The 16,313-nt window shown below is 45.4% G+C and overlaps 2 protein-coding genes across 6 annotated transcripts in view; one reads left to right on the plus strand and one right to left on the minus strand.

Annotated features, from left to right (window-relative positions):
- Nucleotides 1-2,138, minus strand: part of AKAP13 (A-kinase anchoring protein 13) — a 222,086-nt gene extending 219,948 nt beyond the window's left edge. For 2 of the 5 annotated variants that reach the window (XM_069866964.1, XM_069866961.1), the window contains exon 1: nt 2,095-2,130. The gene's annotated coding sequence lies outside the window, so the exon portion shown is untranslated. Of the gene's footprint in view, nt 1-2,094 lie in introns of all 5 variants that reach the window. The other 3 variants (XM_069866963.1, XM_069866962.1, XM_069866965.1) reach the window with 3 other exon arrangements.
- The window catches only part of SV2B (synaptic vesicle glycoprotein 2B), a 197,314-nt gene that overhangs the window by 105,638 nt on the left and 75,363 nt on the right, over nt 1-16,313 (plus strand). The gene's annotated exons all lie outside the window — the stretch shown is intronic.

Consider the following 16,313-nt stretch of genomic DNA (forward strand, 5'->3'; position numbering starts at 1 on the left):
GTTCCCCTCCTTCAATGCTGTGAAGCTGTAAATCAGGAACATGAAGCTCCTGCCTTTCTCGCTGGCCGCAGTCCCCAGTGAGACTCAGTTACTCCTCACCTTGTAGGCTATGCCAGTCATTCCTCAGCTGCTGGAGCCAGGCAAGAGATGCAGGCTGGAGCACCATCACGCAACACACTGTATCCACACTACATGCAGGAGACTCACCATTCAGGCTACCTACAAAACCCGTCTGCCCTGCAGAACTCAACATCCATGCCCATCTAGCAACAGCCCCAGGCTAGCCTGTCTGCCCAGCATCGGGCAGCGCTGGAGGGACAGACATGAGACATATGAGGCTCAACCCATGAACGCGGAAGATGGGAACATGCTTGAACTCATGCCAAGGGACAACACATGCCTGGATGATCCTCACCTTGCCTAACACACCCTTACCCTCCTATCAGGCTTCTGAAAAAAAATCCAACCAAAAACCAAACCAACCCCAAGTGTCCAAGCAAGATATCATCACCATGGAAGATGACAGCCTGGACCAGGGTGACCCAAAGCACAAGTGCCTTCTGAGCAGAAGCCCCTCTAGTAGAGACAGCAGCTTCTATTCAGAGGCACGGGTGTTATGAGGTTAAAGTCAATTTACTCCCACTGCTGAGGTATCTACTGTTGAGGTAAAAAATACACCTTCTTTAACACAGTAATAAATGAATCATTAGTACGTGACCTTTAAGGAACTATGTGGAAGTTGGTTCACCTTCACAATTCCACAGCAGCTTGGCAAGGGCATGCAAAACACGAGAAGTACACCCAGCAACAAACTGATTTTCAGCTGAAGAGAATCAGTACAAACAGAAGTAATGCAGCTTGGCCCTTTAAAACTGATTAAATTACATTAGCCAAAACTCCCAGGGCACAAGACATTCATGGATCTCAGACCAACTGCCTAAAGTTAGCTCTGAAGCTACATGCTTTACATATTTCTACTGCATCACATATCTCCATGAGTACCTAAAGTTTTATGACTGATAAAGATTACAGGGAACACCACAGTTCCCAACCGTCCCACTGACGCGCAGCACTGCTAATCCCTCTATCGACTCCCTGTCCAGTCATCCACAACAGAAGCAGTACAGAAAGCTCTCTAAAAAACCAGAAAACTTTTAAAATTCACTTTTTTCCACTTCCAAGCTCCGGCTCATGTGAAGCCCCATAAAGGACACTGGAGCAGAACCAATTCCAGAGGTCAGCAAAAAATCTCTACTAATCCCAAGTCCTTTATATGACTTGCAGGGATAACACAGTCACAGACTGTGGATTAATAAACGTCGACAATTCGCAGGTTAACAAGCAGCTCCCCCTCCACAATCCTCATCCACATTTGCTTCAAACGAAGAACTTCTCCAGTAGAGAAGAAATATAAATTTTTATTTTTTTTTTTAACAAGCAACAGAGTGAATGCATAACAGAGGCCTGAGGGCGGTGACCCTATGGGTATCTTCAAAGTCCCACAGATGCCTAAGAGTGAGGAAACCCACCAGCGGCTGCTGAGGAGACTCCGACAGAGCTCACAGCACTTTCTTTGCAACAAGCCGGGATACAAAGTTGCGTCAGCGACGCCGGAGGTTTGGGAGTTTTTTTCTTTTGTTTTTTTTTTTTTTTTTTTTTTAAATGGGGGTATCAATAATGTGACTAGAGAGGAAGGGGAGGCGGGGGCGCCCCCAGCCGAGCCCCCCGGGAGCGGAGCCGCCCCGGCCCGCAGACAATAGCGGCGGGAGCAGCCGCGCAAGAAAACGCACAAAAGCGCGTTAAAAAACAACAAGATAAAAAAAAAATAAATAAACCAACGACAAAGAATAATAATTAAACGAAAGGGAACGAAGCCACGCGAAGGAGAGAGGCTGCTCCGCGCGTAGTTGCGCGGAGGAAAAAAATAAAGAAAAAAAAAAGAGAAAAAAAAAGGAGGCGAGGAAGAGGAGGAGGAAGGGCGGGGGAAGCGTGCGAGGGCGCGGGAAGGGGTGGGGGGTCCCGCACCCCCCGCCCCAAGGAAAGCCCCCCCCGCCCCATCCCCAGGGCCCCCGCGGCTCCGGGGGGCGCACTCACCGCGGCGCCCGGCGGGCGGCTTCGGCCCTGGCAGCGGGACCGGGCGGGCAGGGAAGGGAGAGGGAAGGGGACGGGGAGGAGGAGGAGGAGGCGGCCGGGCCCGGGAACTCTCCCCGCCCGGGGAGGCGGGCAGAAAGGAGGGCCGGGGGCTGCGGGTTCTGCAACCTGAGCGGCTCCGCGCCCGCCCCCGCGCCCCAGCCCGCATGCGCCGAGCGGGGCCGCCCCGGGCCGCGGGGCCCAGGGGGTCAGCGGGGACCGCGGCGGGGCGGGGGGCACCCCGCAAAGTTGCTCCGGGATAAGTTTCAGCTCCCCCGTCTGCCGGCTGGGAAAGGCCCGGCAGCTCCGCTCTGGGCGAGTGCCGGTCCCTCACCTGCCGCCTTGTCACCTGGCGGCTCCTCGCTCCCCTTGGCTCTGTCACAGTTTGCTCAGCTGCTCTGCGGGATCCAGCTGCTTCTTTATAATATCGTGCCGCTGGTGTGAAAAGATAAGGGCGACTTTTCAACACGGGTTTATTTTTATGTGAGGGGGATACTTCCTTCCCGCTCGCTAAACTTCAGCTTTAAGGGTATGGTTTGCCTTGGGCTGAGCTTCCAGCGCTCCCACCTCCAGCATTTACAGAGCCTCTTGCAGAGGTGAGAGCACAAGCTGTTCACCAAGGTGATCTGCTGCACACAAACACCACGCATCTACACCTACCGCAAAATCCAGCAGCTCAACCAGACACACCCCCCCGCAGCCTTGTCCTGCTCCTTACCACCTTTCCTCCTTCCTCTACCATGGTGTGAGGTATGTACGCTTGATCGTGGAACATCTCCGATACTGTTCCCACGCCTTGCCCTGGAAAAGCAGTGGAAATGGCAACCCAGCATTAGCAAATCAGTTCATGGGACCTGTGGTCTGCATGCGGCTGGGATGAGGAGGCCCCTGGGAATGAAGACGTATCATCTGTTGTGGTGGTGACTTGCCTTCAGTTACTATTTTTTGTTGGAAGCTCTTTCAAAATGTGTACATGTGGTCGCCCAACGTTTCCACTCAGCTTAACCTACTGCACAGACTTATATCCTGCTAGACCTGGCCAGGTGATCATGTCTACAAAGGCAGTAGCAACACTGAGTTAAATGTGCATTTTGTGCCTCATTAGAGCTGGGCGGTCCCACCTCATGGCAACCAACCCCCAAAACACTTCACAGTACTTTCCAAAGAGCCCTTGCTACTGGCCAGAGCACTGGGCAAAGGCTCCAGGTAATTCCTGTACATCATGTTCTCTCCAGGTAGAACAGAAATAACAATACAGATTTTCTGCTGAAAACCCTGTGTGCGAACTTGGCATTCTCTTCCAAAATATGCACTGTTTAATCCTGTTTAAATCAACAGAAATAATGAAAATGGTTTAAACACTTGTGCAACGCGGTCATTTTGGAGACTGGAACATACAAGCATCAAATGCCCTTTTCAACCAGAAGCAATAGTTTTTCTTATGTGGCTCCAACAGGCAAAGGCAATGAGAACAGGGACACTGGAAAAACATTTTCATCTGTCTTCCTCCTACCCCTGTAAGGCTCATGAGGTAGAGGTCACTTGGAAGTTCCTAGACTCAAGAAGAGGGGGCAGACATAGTGATGGCTCAGGAAAGAGCACCATCTAGTGAAAAGCTACTTGCAGAACCTGTCTCCTACAAGTCTCCAACCACACAATGACTAACCCAACCCAACCTACCTCATAACTTCTGAGGCAATCATAAGCGAGATAGCATGGTAACAGACAGCAGATGCGTCAAATTTTCCATAACATGCATACCAAGATCTGTAGCTCTTCATTCTTGTTTGTCTGTCAAGGGGACGTTTCTTCTCTGTTTGACAACTCCAGCCAGGCAAGTCAACCTCTGTCTTTTGCTGCCTCACCTAGTGCTGACACAAATGGTTTGGAAATGCTTTTGGAGAGGCTTATCAGCATGAGGATACAAAGGTAATAAGCCAGGAAGTCTGTGTTTATCCTAGTCATAATAGTCTAAACCAGGAGGCAAGGAAATTGACATGGAAAATCCTGAGGAAAGGTAACACAGCAGCTTAGCACCAAAGCAAGAGGATCAGCTGATGGGCCCCATTCATCAAAGGTGTTATGGCCCTTTCAGTGAAGGACAGTGAATCAAAACAGAGGCAGAGAGGATGTAATTTTTCCTATTATGAACATTCCTCTCCAGAGTGGGTTTCTCTAGCTGTTTGCATATCCCCAGAGTGCCAGGAGCTGGTGGTGATTTATGAGGGAAATTACCAATGGTAAGTAAGGCTACAGGATGGATGGAGAGCCCCCGATATTACCAGGGAGTTGGACAGAGGCTCGGTTTAGATCTTAGCCTGAGTTCCCCTTGCCTGCTGGAGAACTCTTGGTGCTCTAGTACCAGATACCAGTGAGCATCTGGCATGAAAATGCTGTATCAGCCACTTCAGATGCCCAGCTCCTGCTCCCAGCAACAATTAATACCTATTTTTCACCTCAATACATATTTTTCACCTCTCCCTTCCCCAAGACGTAGTATGTGCTCTACTTTTGTCTTTAAATTGTTATCCACCCCCAAACTCTTTGTCTCAAAATATCCTGTCTGCACCCACATATAACCACAAACCAAAACAGAGAGGTAGTAGATGAAGGGAAATTTGTGCAGCAGCTTTGTGGATGTCAGCCTCCTGACAAATCATTTGCCTTCAAATTATCTCTGACACCATTTCCCCGAGGTTTCACCATTTGTCATACATCCAGGTTTGCTTTTCAAACACTACATGAAAATAATAAAATATATCAGATGTTCTTTCAGGGCCTATTTCAGGTTTTAATATGTTACAAGCTTTGCTGCAGGGCTCCCTACTTCTTGCTGGGGAACTGGATTTAAGTGCAAGTTGCACTCGTGAATGAGACTGGAATTTGGATCTGTACAACACAATCTGAACATTTGTGTGTAGTGGCATGAATTAGCAATATGAGCACATTGTTCCCATTTGCTGGAAATTAGCTGTCCTTGCAACTGAATACAAAACAGAGTGCAATGTAATGATGGAAGCAGCAACTATTAAAGATTTGTTTTCATCATGTTTAAGCAGCTACAAGACTGAGACACTGAGCATTAAAGTGGCTGACAACACTGTGCGGCATTTTCTTTGTGTTCCTGTTTGTTTGAAGCCAGTGCCTGGTAGCTGAGATAACAGCGGCTACACCTGAAGAGATTTGAGTATCATTTGCCTTCTTCAAACTCTACCAATGTCATCTCTGAACTCATGTAAGCAGCACAGTCTTTGCTGCAAAATTGTGCACTGTGGTTGAGAGCAGCCTTCAGAAGAAGTTTCCCCTTTTCTGTGAACAATATATCTTAGTTAACATGTAAAAGTTCTTAGTGTGTCACAATCATTAGACACTGGAGTTCGCCCTTAGGAAAGGAGATAGCCTGGAATAGGTGAACTGCAATAAAACCCACACAAACCAAAACGCAAACACTTACGACCTGCAATATGAAATAAATTAAATCAAAGAGATTTTCCTGGGTTCATCTCCTACCGCTCTGTGGGAAGCTTGTGGAGCTTTAGTAAGAGAATGGGAGCAGTCTTGTACCTAGCTGTCACACACCGTGTACCTCAGCAGCTCATCACTGCTCTTTCTGATTATTTCTCAATTCTGGGAGGCAGCACGTGTCAGTTGCTCATGCAGATGTCATTTTAGTTAGTTGCTCAATTGTTGGTGCACAGCTAGCAGGTCCACCTCTGCAACTCATGGGGCCCCTCCATGTGCTGATAAGCTGTGCTGACACCAAGCTCTCAAAACTTCCCCTTACATAAGTCAGTGGAAGTCCTCATATAAATTCTACTTTTTTCTTATGCTTAAGAATTTCCAGTTACTCGTGTTTAATGGACCTGAAAACAGGTAAGGGAGTGTCTCTGCTGACGGTCCCAACAGAACCACACCCACATGCATTTGTGGCAGGGACAAATAATCTTATTTCACATTGTATTGGCTTTAAATATTCTCATGACCAAAGAAATCATCTAGTGAGCTCTGTGCTGTACCTGCACCTGCTGCCTTGCTTGGTCTGTATCAGCAACTTTCAAGCAGATAGTAAGGAAACAAGAAATAAAAACAAAGAACAAGAAAGGTTCCATGATCGGCTTTGCGCTCCTGCAGGGATAAGGTGTGTGCAGGTGTGTTGCAAAGAAGGTGACGTTTCCTCCCCTTTGTCCTCCTCATGCCTGGGCTCAGAAATAATAGTTACTATAACAATAATAACTCACACAGACTCTGACTGCCTCTGCCAAACCTTTGGAGATCTGAAAGTGTTTGCAGAGAGACTTAAGCTGTACCTGCATGCTTGCCCTCTGTTCTGTCCTGTAGGATAGGTGCTAGATAGAGTAGAAAGGGAGGGATGAAAAGAACCTTGCAGGCTGCAAACAGTGTTATCATTAAGCCTCCCGGGAGGGTTTTATCTTCCACTTCGGCTTTACACTTCATGCTTTGTCAGAGGACACTGTTAACAGGCATCTGCTCTGGCCATCCTGTTCATTTCAATATACCTCTTAATTCAATGCTATTCTATTTCCGTCTTCAGCAAGGGTTACGTGCAAAGCAAGGGATAGGCAAATCTGTGCCAAAGGGCTTTACTGAAGTATCAGAAAACATCCACCAAATCAGTTTACGAAACTGAATTATGTGAGACCCCAGAAGTAAAAACTGACAAACACAGAAAGTTAAATTGATAGCAGACCAGGATAAAAGCTTTTAGTCAATGCAGCCTGTAAAATTAATCAAATGCAGTATACTCCCTAAAAAATAGAGCAGTTTCCTCATCTCCTGCACTCTACTCAATTTCAGATCTAAATAACACACAAAGTAGATTAGAATTAATCAATACAGCAAATCCCACAGCAAACCAACTAATTAAGAAAGCAACACATGCATTTGCAGCCAATTATTTATTACCATCACCATGTGTGGCCAGGATGTGAACGCATATGGCATCCCTGGCTTCTCTTGAATTGGTTCCAGAGTTGATGGATGTATCTGCTTTTTGGGCAAGGCAATAGGAGAAACTGTCAGTGTCTGGGGCACTAGGAAATATTTGCTTGAACCTTGCAAATATTATGAAGGGTGAAACAGGCCAAAATTACATCTATAGTGTGGATGTGCAACTGTATCTTCTTCCCAGTCTAGGACCTGAGTGTTCTATCTCTGACTTCCACAATTCAGGATTTCTCTATCGCTGTATATAGACTGGATGAGATCTCCCAACCTACACAATGTGAGAGAGGAGAGTCCTTCAGAAGTTGGGAACTAATGGCCCATAGATGATGGCAAAAATTTCAGCTTATCCAAACATACAAAATCCATCTCGCCTTCGTATGCTTGCATTAAATACTTGCCCAAACTTTTCCTATTGATGTTCATCAATCTGCTGCTGCGGAATGAAAAAGAAGTACTGAAAGAGATGCCTCCCTCAGGAAAGCCGACAGGGAGCACGTGTGTTTCACAGAGATCTAAGTGCAGCCTGGGAACTCACATCTCAGACCGTCAACTTCAGGCATATTAACAAAACCTGTGTGTCAAACATTAAATTGCTTTAAAAACTGCTCTTTGAATTTCCACCATAAGCCACAGACTGACTGACCCTCTTGTCAACACCTGTGTGTTACAACATGTTCCTGTAGCAGACGGGCTACAGCTGGCTTCATATCTTGACAAAAAGGTAGATTCCATTTATTGAAATTTCCAGTGACAGAAAGCCAGCAAGTTCCTCTCCCCGTGTCATGAAGCCTTGTTTTCTTGCACATAATTTCTGCACCCATTGCCAGTCAGCCCAGCTCTGCAATAAAACATACACCCACCAGATGGTCCCAGTACTTCTGCATCAGAACTGCTGATGTGCACAAGGGTCAGCAAAAATGCACTGTGCTCTTCCTCAGCTTAACATGCTTCCAAATCACAGAAAAGTACAAAAGGTCATTGAAATCTCTGTTCAGAAGCACAAACAGTTGGCGTCTTATCAAGTGCAGATCTGTTGTAGCAGTGGGTTCAAATGACTTCAGTTCTCAATAGGGAAAAAGAAAGCTGCTTCATCATGCACTGTAAACCAATGCCATATTGGTCCTAGGAAATCAAGGATGTGTTGTCACAAATCCTAATGCCAGGAGGGATAATGAGGATTTACGCATTCACTGGGTGCTGTGCACACATGTAGCGATGCAGTATGGTTCAGCATGACAAACATAATATCATGACACATGAGGTGACACTGGTCATCAACTTCTATCACTGTACTGCTTCCCTCCCCTTTTCCTCTGGAGAGTTAATCCTGAATACATATGAAGAGCAAATGGTAGGGCAGTTGTCCTCATGGTTGTTCTTCTTTCCACATTCCCTAGACCAGGAGAGCCACCATAACAGCATCATTTCTCCCTTCCCTTCTTTGTCTTCAGTTGCAAGAGCTCTGGCTGCTGGAAGCAGCCTGGGCTTGGCTGACTATTTATTTGCAACGACAGGCATGTGGAACATGCTGCGAGGTGGATATATTGAAGGGTTGACATTCTGGCTTGTCACAGCCTTTCCTCACTCCTGCAATGTTAGACTGCTTCTCAATCATTTCTTAGCAGCTTGGGCTAAGAAGCCCACTACATTGGCCGTTTCAAGAATGGGATATGGCATCTCTGGCATCCCAGGCTGGGCAAGCTGTGTTTTGCAACACACATTGACGTGCTTTGTGTGGAAGGTATCTATTTCATATTAAGCAGTCATCATACAGTATTTTTGATAACCACCTGTAAGCAAATCCAAGCAAAGCTCATTCCGAGGTCAGCTGGGTATTTCTGCTGACTTATCTCCAGCCTTGCAGGCTGCAAAGCCGGCCACTACACTGGCCATTTAAATCTCTGATAGATCAAACAAGGACAGAACTGATCCAGACAGGCAAGAAAGAGATTAGGATCAAACAGCCTCCTCTGTCCCTGCAGCTCTGTACTGACAGGTGTCCAGGATGTCATTACATTAGCTGACAACTTCAGCTAATGAGGTCTTTGTCTTCACAACTTTGTTTTTATTTTTTTAATAACACAGAGCAGTTAAACCATCCAAGGACATACTTGAGCTTGTTCTTAGTGAAGCTGATTCAGTATATTATTCTGCACCTACCCTGGGTTGCAAGGCGGGCAGGGGCTGTGGCAGCAGCTATCTGGGGTAACCTGCCATCCCAGAGAATTTGTGACTGATTAAACAGCTGTGTCATCTCAGAACTTCAGCAAAAGCTCTATTTCCCTTTTTATTAACTTCTCCTCCCTCCCATTGTCTGCCTGGGTTAGCCAAAAGCAGAAAGCAGCTTACATGCTTACAGTAACAGATCAGAAAGTTAAAGAGCACCCCATCAAGGAAGACAACTTGACAGAACAGCAAATTAAATGCCTCACATAAAAATAAATGCTTCAAATGTAACAAAAAAATTGATGCTACACAGATAGACAGGATTTGGTGATGCTTTTCTTGCACAATTATGCTCTTCAAAATCCTTAGCTTTGATTTTGATTCTTTCTTTCTCTCCTTTGTAGTATCTTGCCAAATGTTGGTATCCATTTTCTCATGTTCATCACAAGCAAGAGTGTTGGTGCATGTACATATTCAACTCCAAACCACATCCAAAGGTTTAGTGTTACACAGGGAGAGATTTGAGTTAACAACCCTCATTTATTCCACCAAGGCGGGAGCATCGGTCCCAATAGCAGACTTCGCAAAACGTTAGGCATCTTGGGATGGTGTTAACATTACTGTTTCTCATGGAAGGTAGTGAAATTACACTTCTTACAACTAGGAACAATGTTTATTTAATTGGCTTATGAAAAGCTGTTGAAAGCCTGTATGTACATAGACAAACAGGTCTCTCCCTCTTTCATTAGTCTGTTTTACACACTAATCCTAATATCAATAAATCTACTTGTAATTCCTTTACATCTGTGCAATTATTAAAACCACAGACACTCCTGCCACACGAAGTATCTGATCCTGAAAGTGAAACTCTATGTGTCAAGTACAGCCACAACAGGTTACTCCTGTAATCACACTCGATTCCTTTTTTGAGCATCTTTAAAATGAAAAGAGGAACTGAGTTATTCTCTCAGCTGTTGTGGCAACCAGAAGAATAAAGCAAGTATTGCAGCTTATGCTGAAACCCCTGGGTCAAGAAAATAGTTTTGGGCCAGGAGTTTACAGCTGTGTATGTAAATTACATGCAAAATATGAAGACATCTTGCTGTGCATACGTAAGATTGTTTTGAAATAATTTGTACTTTAAAATAATCTTATAACTAAAAATCCCTGGGCAGAATTTGCCTGCTCATTTGCTGTGACTCTGTACACCATTTGATAATTGCTTCTTCAAACAATTGTTTAGATATTGAGCTGTTTATTCTCAGATATAATTTAATTGTGCAAGATGTGACCGCTAATGATGGAAGAGCAATCCCTTCTAGATATCTGGACCTCAGCTAACATCTGCAATCTCTGCATGGCAGCAATTTTTCCCTTCCTTCACTTCCTTCAGATGAGTCCTGACAGTCTTCTCTTCTTTGTTACAGCTAAGTAACCCTTTCAGCTATTACCCTTAGTTTGCACCAATGGGATGTCTGGCATTTCCTCACCCTCAGACCTAAGCACACCACTTTCATCACCTATCTTTTCTAGCACAAGCAGCATGAACCTGGAAATTCAGAGCCCTACCAGCCTCTAAGAGGTTTTCCTAGAAACAGCAAACATCTGACTACCTACCCTGATATAATTTATCATAAGTCTAAAAGAGAGGATAAGAGAGAGCTCCAGAAACTTAACGGCCTAGGGAGGGTTTAGATGTTTGTGCAATACTGCTTTGCTGTCCATTGGAACAAAGTGCCATGATGATTATTATAAAAGTGAGAATGAAGATGCAGACTAATCACCTTCCTCCATCTATGAAGGGTGTTGGTTGTTTTCATCGTTTTACTGTGTGTATGGCTTGTGTAATACGGCTGACTGGAGTGTGTGCTGAAAGACTGAATGATGAAGCGAGCTGGTTGTGTTTGGCAGAGAAGAAGTATATGATGTGTCTCGTTACTATGGCTTTGTAGGATCACAGAAGTTAATATCTATTAGATCATGTATCAAGCTTCCTCACACCCTCACACTAGTTCTGCTAATGTAGTTAGTTCCCCAGAGTCCATTTTTAGAGTTTTATCAGTTGAACTTTAAAAATCTCAAACAATAAAATAGCCATTTTTTTTTTTCCTCAGAGATTTCTGCAGTCTAACACCCCACAAAGCTATGTCTGGCTCTCCTGCCTGAAATTTTTCTTTGAAATCCAGCTAGCCATTTATATGTGATACACACTCACTTGGGGGAGAGCAGCATTTTATTTTCTTTGCATCCATTATTCAGCTCCTGCCCGGCTCTGAGCTCCCAAAGGCCACTCATGGTAAAGCCATTACCTTCATGCACATGCACACCACGTACCTTCCCTCAGCAATCTCTACTGTAACTCAGCATTAGCTGCTTAGCTCAATGGCTGAAAAAAGTACAATAAATTAAAAACCAGGGCAGCAGGAATCATTATTAGTCCTCAAGGAATTTGCTGCCTCCTAAAGCACGATTTCCTAAAGATCTCAGACCAGGTCTTGCTGCTGTTGCTTTCTTCTGCTTCTGCTGTCTTAAGGAGCCCAACGTCTTCTGCACTTCTCCCATCAATTACTTCTTGACCCTTGGACTTCCATCTGACCAGCCACCGTGTCTCCTTGCCACTTGCTCTAGACAGTATCTAAACCAGGCTTACACTTTGTACTTGTGCTGTGCTTTTAGCAGCGCTCTTCAGGACTGTCCTCAGGAAAAAACCTGTTATGAGAAGATATTCCCACTGACTGAAACTGCACAGGCAGAAGAACTATTACCTCTAGAGCTCCCATGCAATAGAAGCAACAGCCAGACCCATCGAGTTCTGTTTTACAGGTTAGAAATAACATTTTAAAATAGTATAACTTACTCGGGTGCCAGCGCTGATGGCGAAACGTCAGTTGATTCTTGTTAGTTCTTCACCCAGAACTCCCTTGCCACTCCCTGGTTCAAAATGGAAAAGGAGTGACTGCAAATGTTCAAATATCCCCAAGGAATAAAAATGTTGATAGTCCCTCTGGGTCTAATTTTCTGTAGTAAAGGATTGAAAGTTTGGACTTCTTATTTGCAGCACAACATGCTGTGATAATCAAGCAACTGATCTCTTCCAGAAACGAGCTGCTTATGCAAAATAACTGAGAAGATAATACTTGCACTGCTGCATATGTCCTTTCTGTTTAGGGATGGAAAGGAAACTGATAACTGAGGTTGATTAGCTTCTGTACTTGGCACCACCTTGCCAGCAGGTTGTGAAGTTACACTTCCAGTTGTTGAACTGGGAATGAGATCATGCAAGGACACAGAGGGGAGATGAACAGTGACCCACCTACTTCCTAATAATAGCATATTATAGTAATATTAATAAAACATTCAAAAATGTTAGAATTGATAATCAAAGAAGCAAGAATTACCAAACATATGGGTAAATTGAGCTGGAAAGTATAAACGTTAGCCTTCTTTAGGTTCTGGCCCTGAGTGTCCAACAAGGTTGATGGCAAAATCAAGGCCACTTCAGGCTGGATCGAATCTGCGTCTACATCTAGCAGCTTCCTCATCAGGCAACATTGCTAATTCAGTGTCTGGATCTCACATGGGAAAACATCTCCCCAACATGTACACACCCTCTGATGACTACATTTCCACTTGGACAGCAGAAAGAGGTGTGACATCAGCTGGAACAAGCTAAATGTGCTCAGCCACATTTTGTTATGACCGGGACAGACTGGGGCACAACGTCTCCATCCGAGAGCACCCTGTTCCCCCTGGTACCTGGAGTAGTGAGATGATAAAACACATGCACAAGGAGCAAGTTTATGTTCATAAATCTGGAAGACAGACATGGAAAAACTGCCAGTTTTCTGAAAAATTAACACCCTCTTTCATCATCTAATGAAAAAGGCCCTCTGTCTCTTAAAAAAAATAATTAAGCTATTCTAAAATATATTGAAAGCTATTTAAAGAAATCCAATTATTCTAAAAAGAACTGTTGAGTTTACTGATGGTGCCCTACTTATTTTTCCACATTGCTGCCTTTTTCAAGAGTAGCAACTGGCGTTTACAGCCACCTCTCTGTTTATTTCACTAAAGTAAAAGCACAGCTCGGCCTCCTTCTCCCAGACCCAAGTCATTCCAAACATCAAAGGCACCTCACATAGTGCTCGGTCGCTGGGTGCAGACCAACAGACTTGAGCTGTGAAACTGCAGCAGGGCAGCAATATTTTTATGGACTTCAGTGCTCAGTCCACTTTATATATCTTTTTCATATCTTAATAAAGACCTAGAAGGTTAAAAGCTTTGATGAGGCTCAGCCCAAAGCAACATCAGCCCGGCTGGGACTGCAAAGGGAGCTTTGTTCAGGGCAGGAAAGCAGAGCACGTCCTCATGAAAAGCCGCCACGGTTTTGAAATCACCATGTCTGAGAGACATCAGGTTGCATTTTACTTGGTTTTTTTAATGTATAAAATCTTTTTATACCACACAGTCTTAAGGATATCTGGGTTGCAATAGCCTGGTGAGGGTCTGCATTTACCAGCACTGGCTACGGGCGGTTTGTTTGGTGACGATGGCGAGGTGGGAGGCGAGAGGAAGGGAGGCACACAGCCACTTACCTCATCCCTTTGCACACAGCAGAAAGCACAGCTCTGACCCAAGGCTTTGCAACACGCCAGGGGATGCTGGAGCCAAGACATGACACCATGGAGAAGGCAGAAAAACACACGCCGGAGCGAGGAGCCAAGGGCCTCAGCCCTCGAGTTAGTTTTAAAGCGAACAGCAGTGGCCTCTACTGGCTCTGGGCAGGAGAGCACTTTGGTTTCTCTGCCCCAGGTCCCCGTTTGCTAAGGGAAAGCAAGAGCTGCAGAGGAACAAGTGACAGCACGCATCAGAACCCCTAAACCAACAGGGCTGGTTTGGGCACATCCAAAATGTGACTGAGGAGGTGTTTGACGAAGCTTGGTCCGAGTTCATGAATGGCTACCTGAAACCAACCTGTGATGTGCTGCCTTTGGGGCTGAGCAGTCAGGACCTCTGCTGTGCAGCTTCCTGAGTCGGTGCCTGGCCTGAGCTCTCCTCCAGGCCCTGTCAGCTGCACCACGAAGTCAGACCCACATGCCAGCCCAGCTTCTTCCCTAACACTTCCCCTGCCCATCCTTGGTGGGGGGGAGGCTCATGTGGAGAGGGGTAAAAGGGCTGTCCTCCTTCCACCAGCACGTGTCTGAGGGATGGGGCTTTCAGGAGCTGCCTTTGCTTCCCAAGCACCTCCTTGCCTCGTGAGGGGACTAAGACACAGACTTCAATCTGATTGATCAAAGACCCTTTATTGAGTTAGCTGTTTCTTTATATACCCTTCTGGGTTACATAACAGGCTGTCCACAAGGCTATCTACAGTGTATTATTGGCTAAAAGGTAGCTGTCCGTAAGTTATTACTAACATGTTATTGGCTACACAACTGCACATGCTAAAAAACCAAGTTGCACTGAAATTAACCATCTTGATATTTTTCTTCTTTTGTTTTTCTCTCAGTTGGTACTTGTTCCCACCGAACTACCTCTTGTTTTTGTCTCGCCTCTATGTTTCAAGGTCTTGTCAGAGTTGCTGATATCAACAAGGCTTACAGCATCGAGTCCTTCTTCCCTGTAAAATGCCTCCACAACCTCGCACCATATTTCTGCCCGTCCTGGTGCAGGCGGCACTGAGAGGCTCGCCTGGTTTCATGGTGCGGTGGGATGCACAGGCAGCTGCTTTCACATGCATGTCTTCAGTTTCAAGATTAATTTCTACCCAGAATTATTGGTCTGAATGACGGGTTCCCTGGCCATTGAATTTCAGATGGTTTTAAATGCTGCTATTACTGATCTTCCTGGCCTTTTTCTGTGATCCCCACGTGTAACATACTGCAGTGTTCTGTGTTTTGAGGATAGGCATGGGAAGGCGACCACCGTGGCCAGTGTCGCCCAGCCTGGGTGGGAGCAGCATCCAGAGCTCCCAGCTCCCCCCTTAGTGCCTTGGCTGGTCCTCCAGCTACCCACCATCGCTGCCGCAGCCCTCTCAAGAGCACAGTCTGGGCACCTTCCAGCAGCAACTACTCCTTTAAGACCACATTACTGTTGTATTTATATATTTATGACAAACAGTCCACAGCAGCTGATAAACCCTAAACACGAGGGCTATAGGCAGAGACATAATCACTGTCGAAGGCCATCTGCATCTGCTTCCCAGCTGCTCACTCCCCCCGGGGCCATCCGAGAGGATGGTGGGTAACGTGGCTAAAGGCTTGCAGGAGTGCTGCGGCAAGCTTCCCCCTGTATTAAGCAGCCTTTAATTTGGCCCTGGCTGGGAGGAAGTGACAAGGACAATGCAGAGATCAGACACTCAAAATTTTTGTGCTCAGTGTGAATATTTTACATGCTTGTCAAGCTGTGCAGTAAACGATGAAGGGCTGTAGCCTGCTGTAATTTAACACAGTGGGATCAATTCAATATGAAGAGCAACAGACTGTATCTTTCCTCCATATGGACATCTAAACAAACCTTTTATTGATTTAAACATTTCTCATCATTTATGGGAACAATTTATTCACCACGGTCTTTTAAAGCATCCCATTTTGTACTTTAAAGCTGTACATGGGTTTGAGGATCATACAAGCTTTTTCAACTTGAAATGATGAAAAATTGCAGCAGAACAGGGGATGGCCCCACTCTGAGGGTATCTGCATAATTATTGCTCTTAATTACTTGCTTTGCACTGAAACTGCTTTTAGGATTGTATAGGATAAAAATAATTGAAGCAGCTCCAGGTCCAAACAAGTTGTATTTGAAACAGGTGAGCCAGAGCAGATATTGTCTACAGATCTGGGGGCTGTGAGTATTGGGGATGTCTGTCCATCCCTTTGACTAATTTGTAGGACTCTAACGCAAAGCTTCTCACAGCACACATTGCAAAATGGAAGATGCTGTTCTATGTGCAAGATCCTTCACCTCCTTCTTCTAGAGCACTAATAGTCAATACCGTCCACAAGGTCTAACCTTGGGACGAAGGCAGGGTTATCTACTGAGCTAAATTCCCT

The sequence above is a fragment of the Phaenicophaeus curvirostris genome, chromosome 12 (genome assembly GCF_032191515.1).
Source record: "Phaenicophaeus curvirostris isolate KB17595 chromosome 12, BPBGC_Pcur_1.0, whole genome shotgun sequence".
NCBI lineage: Eukaryota > Metazoa > Chordata > Aves > Cuculiformes > Cuculidae > Phaenicophaeus > Phaenicophaeus curvirostris.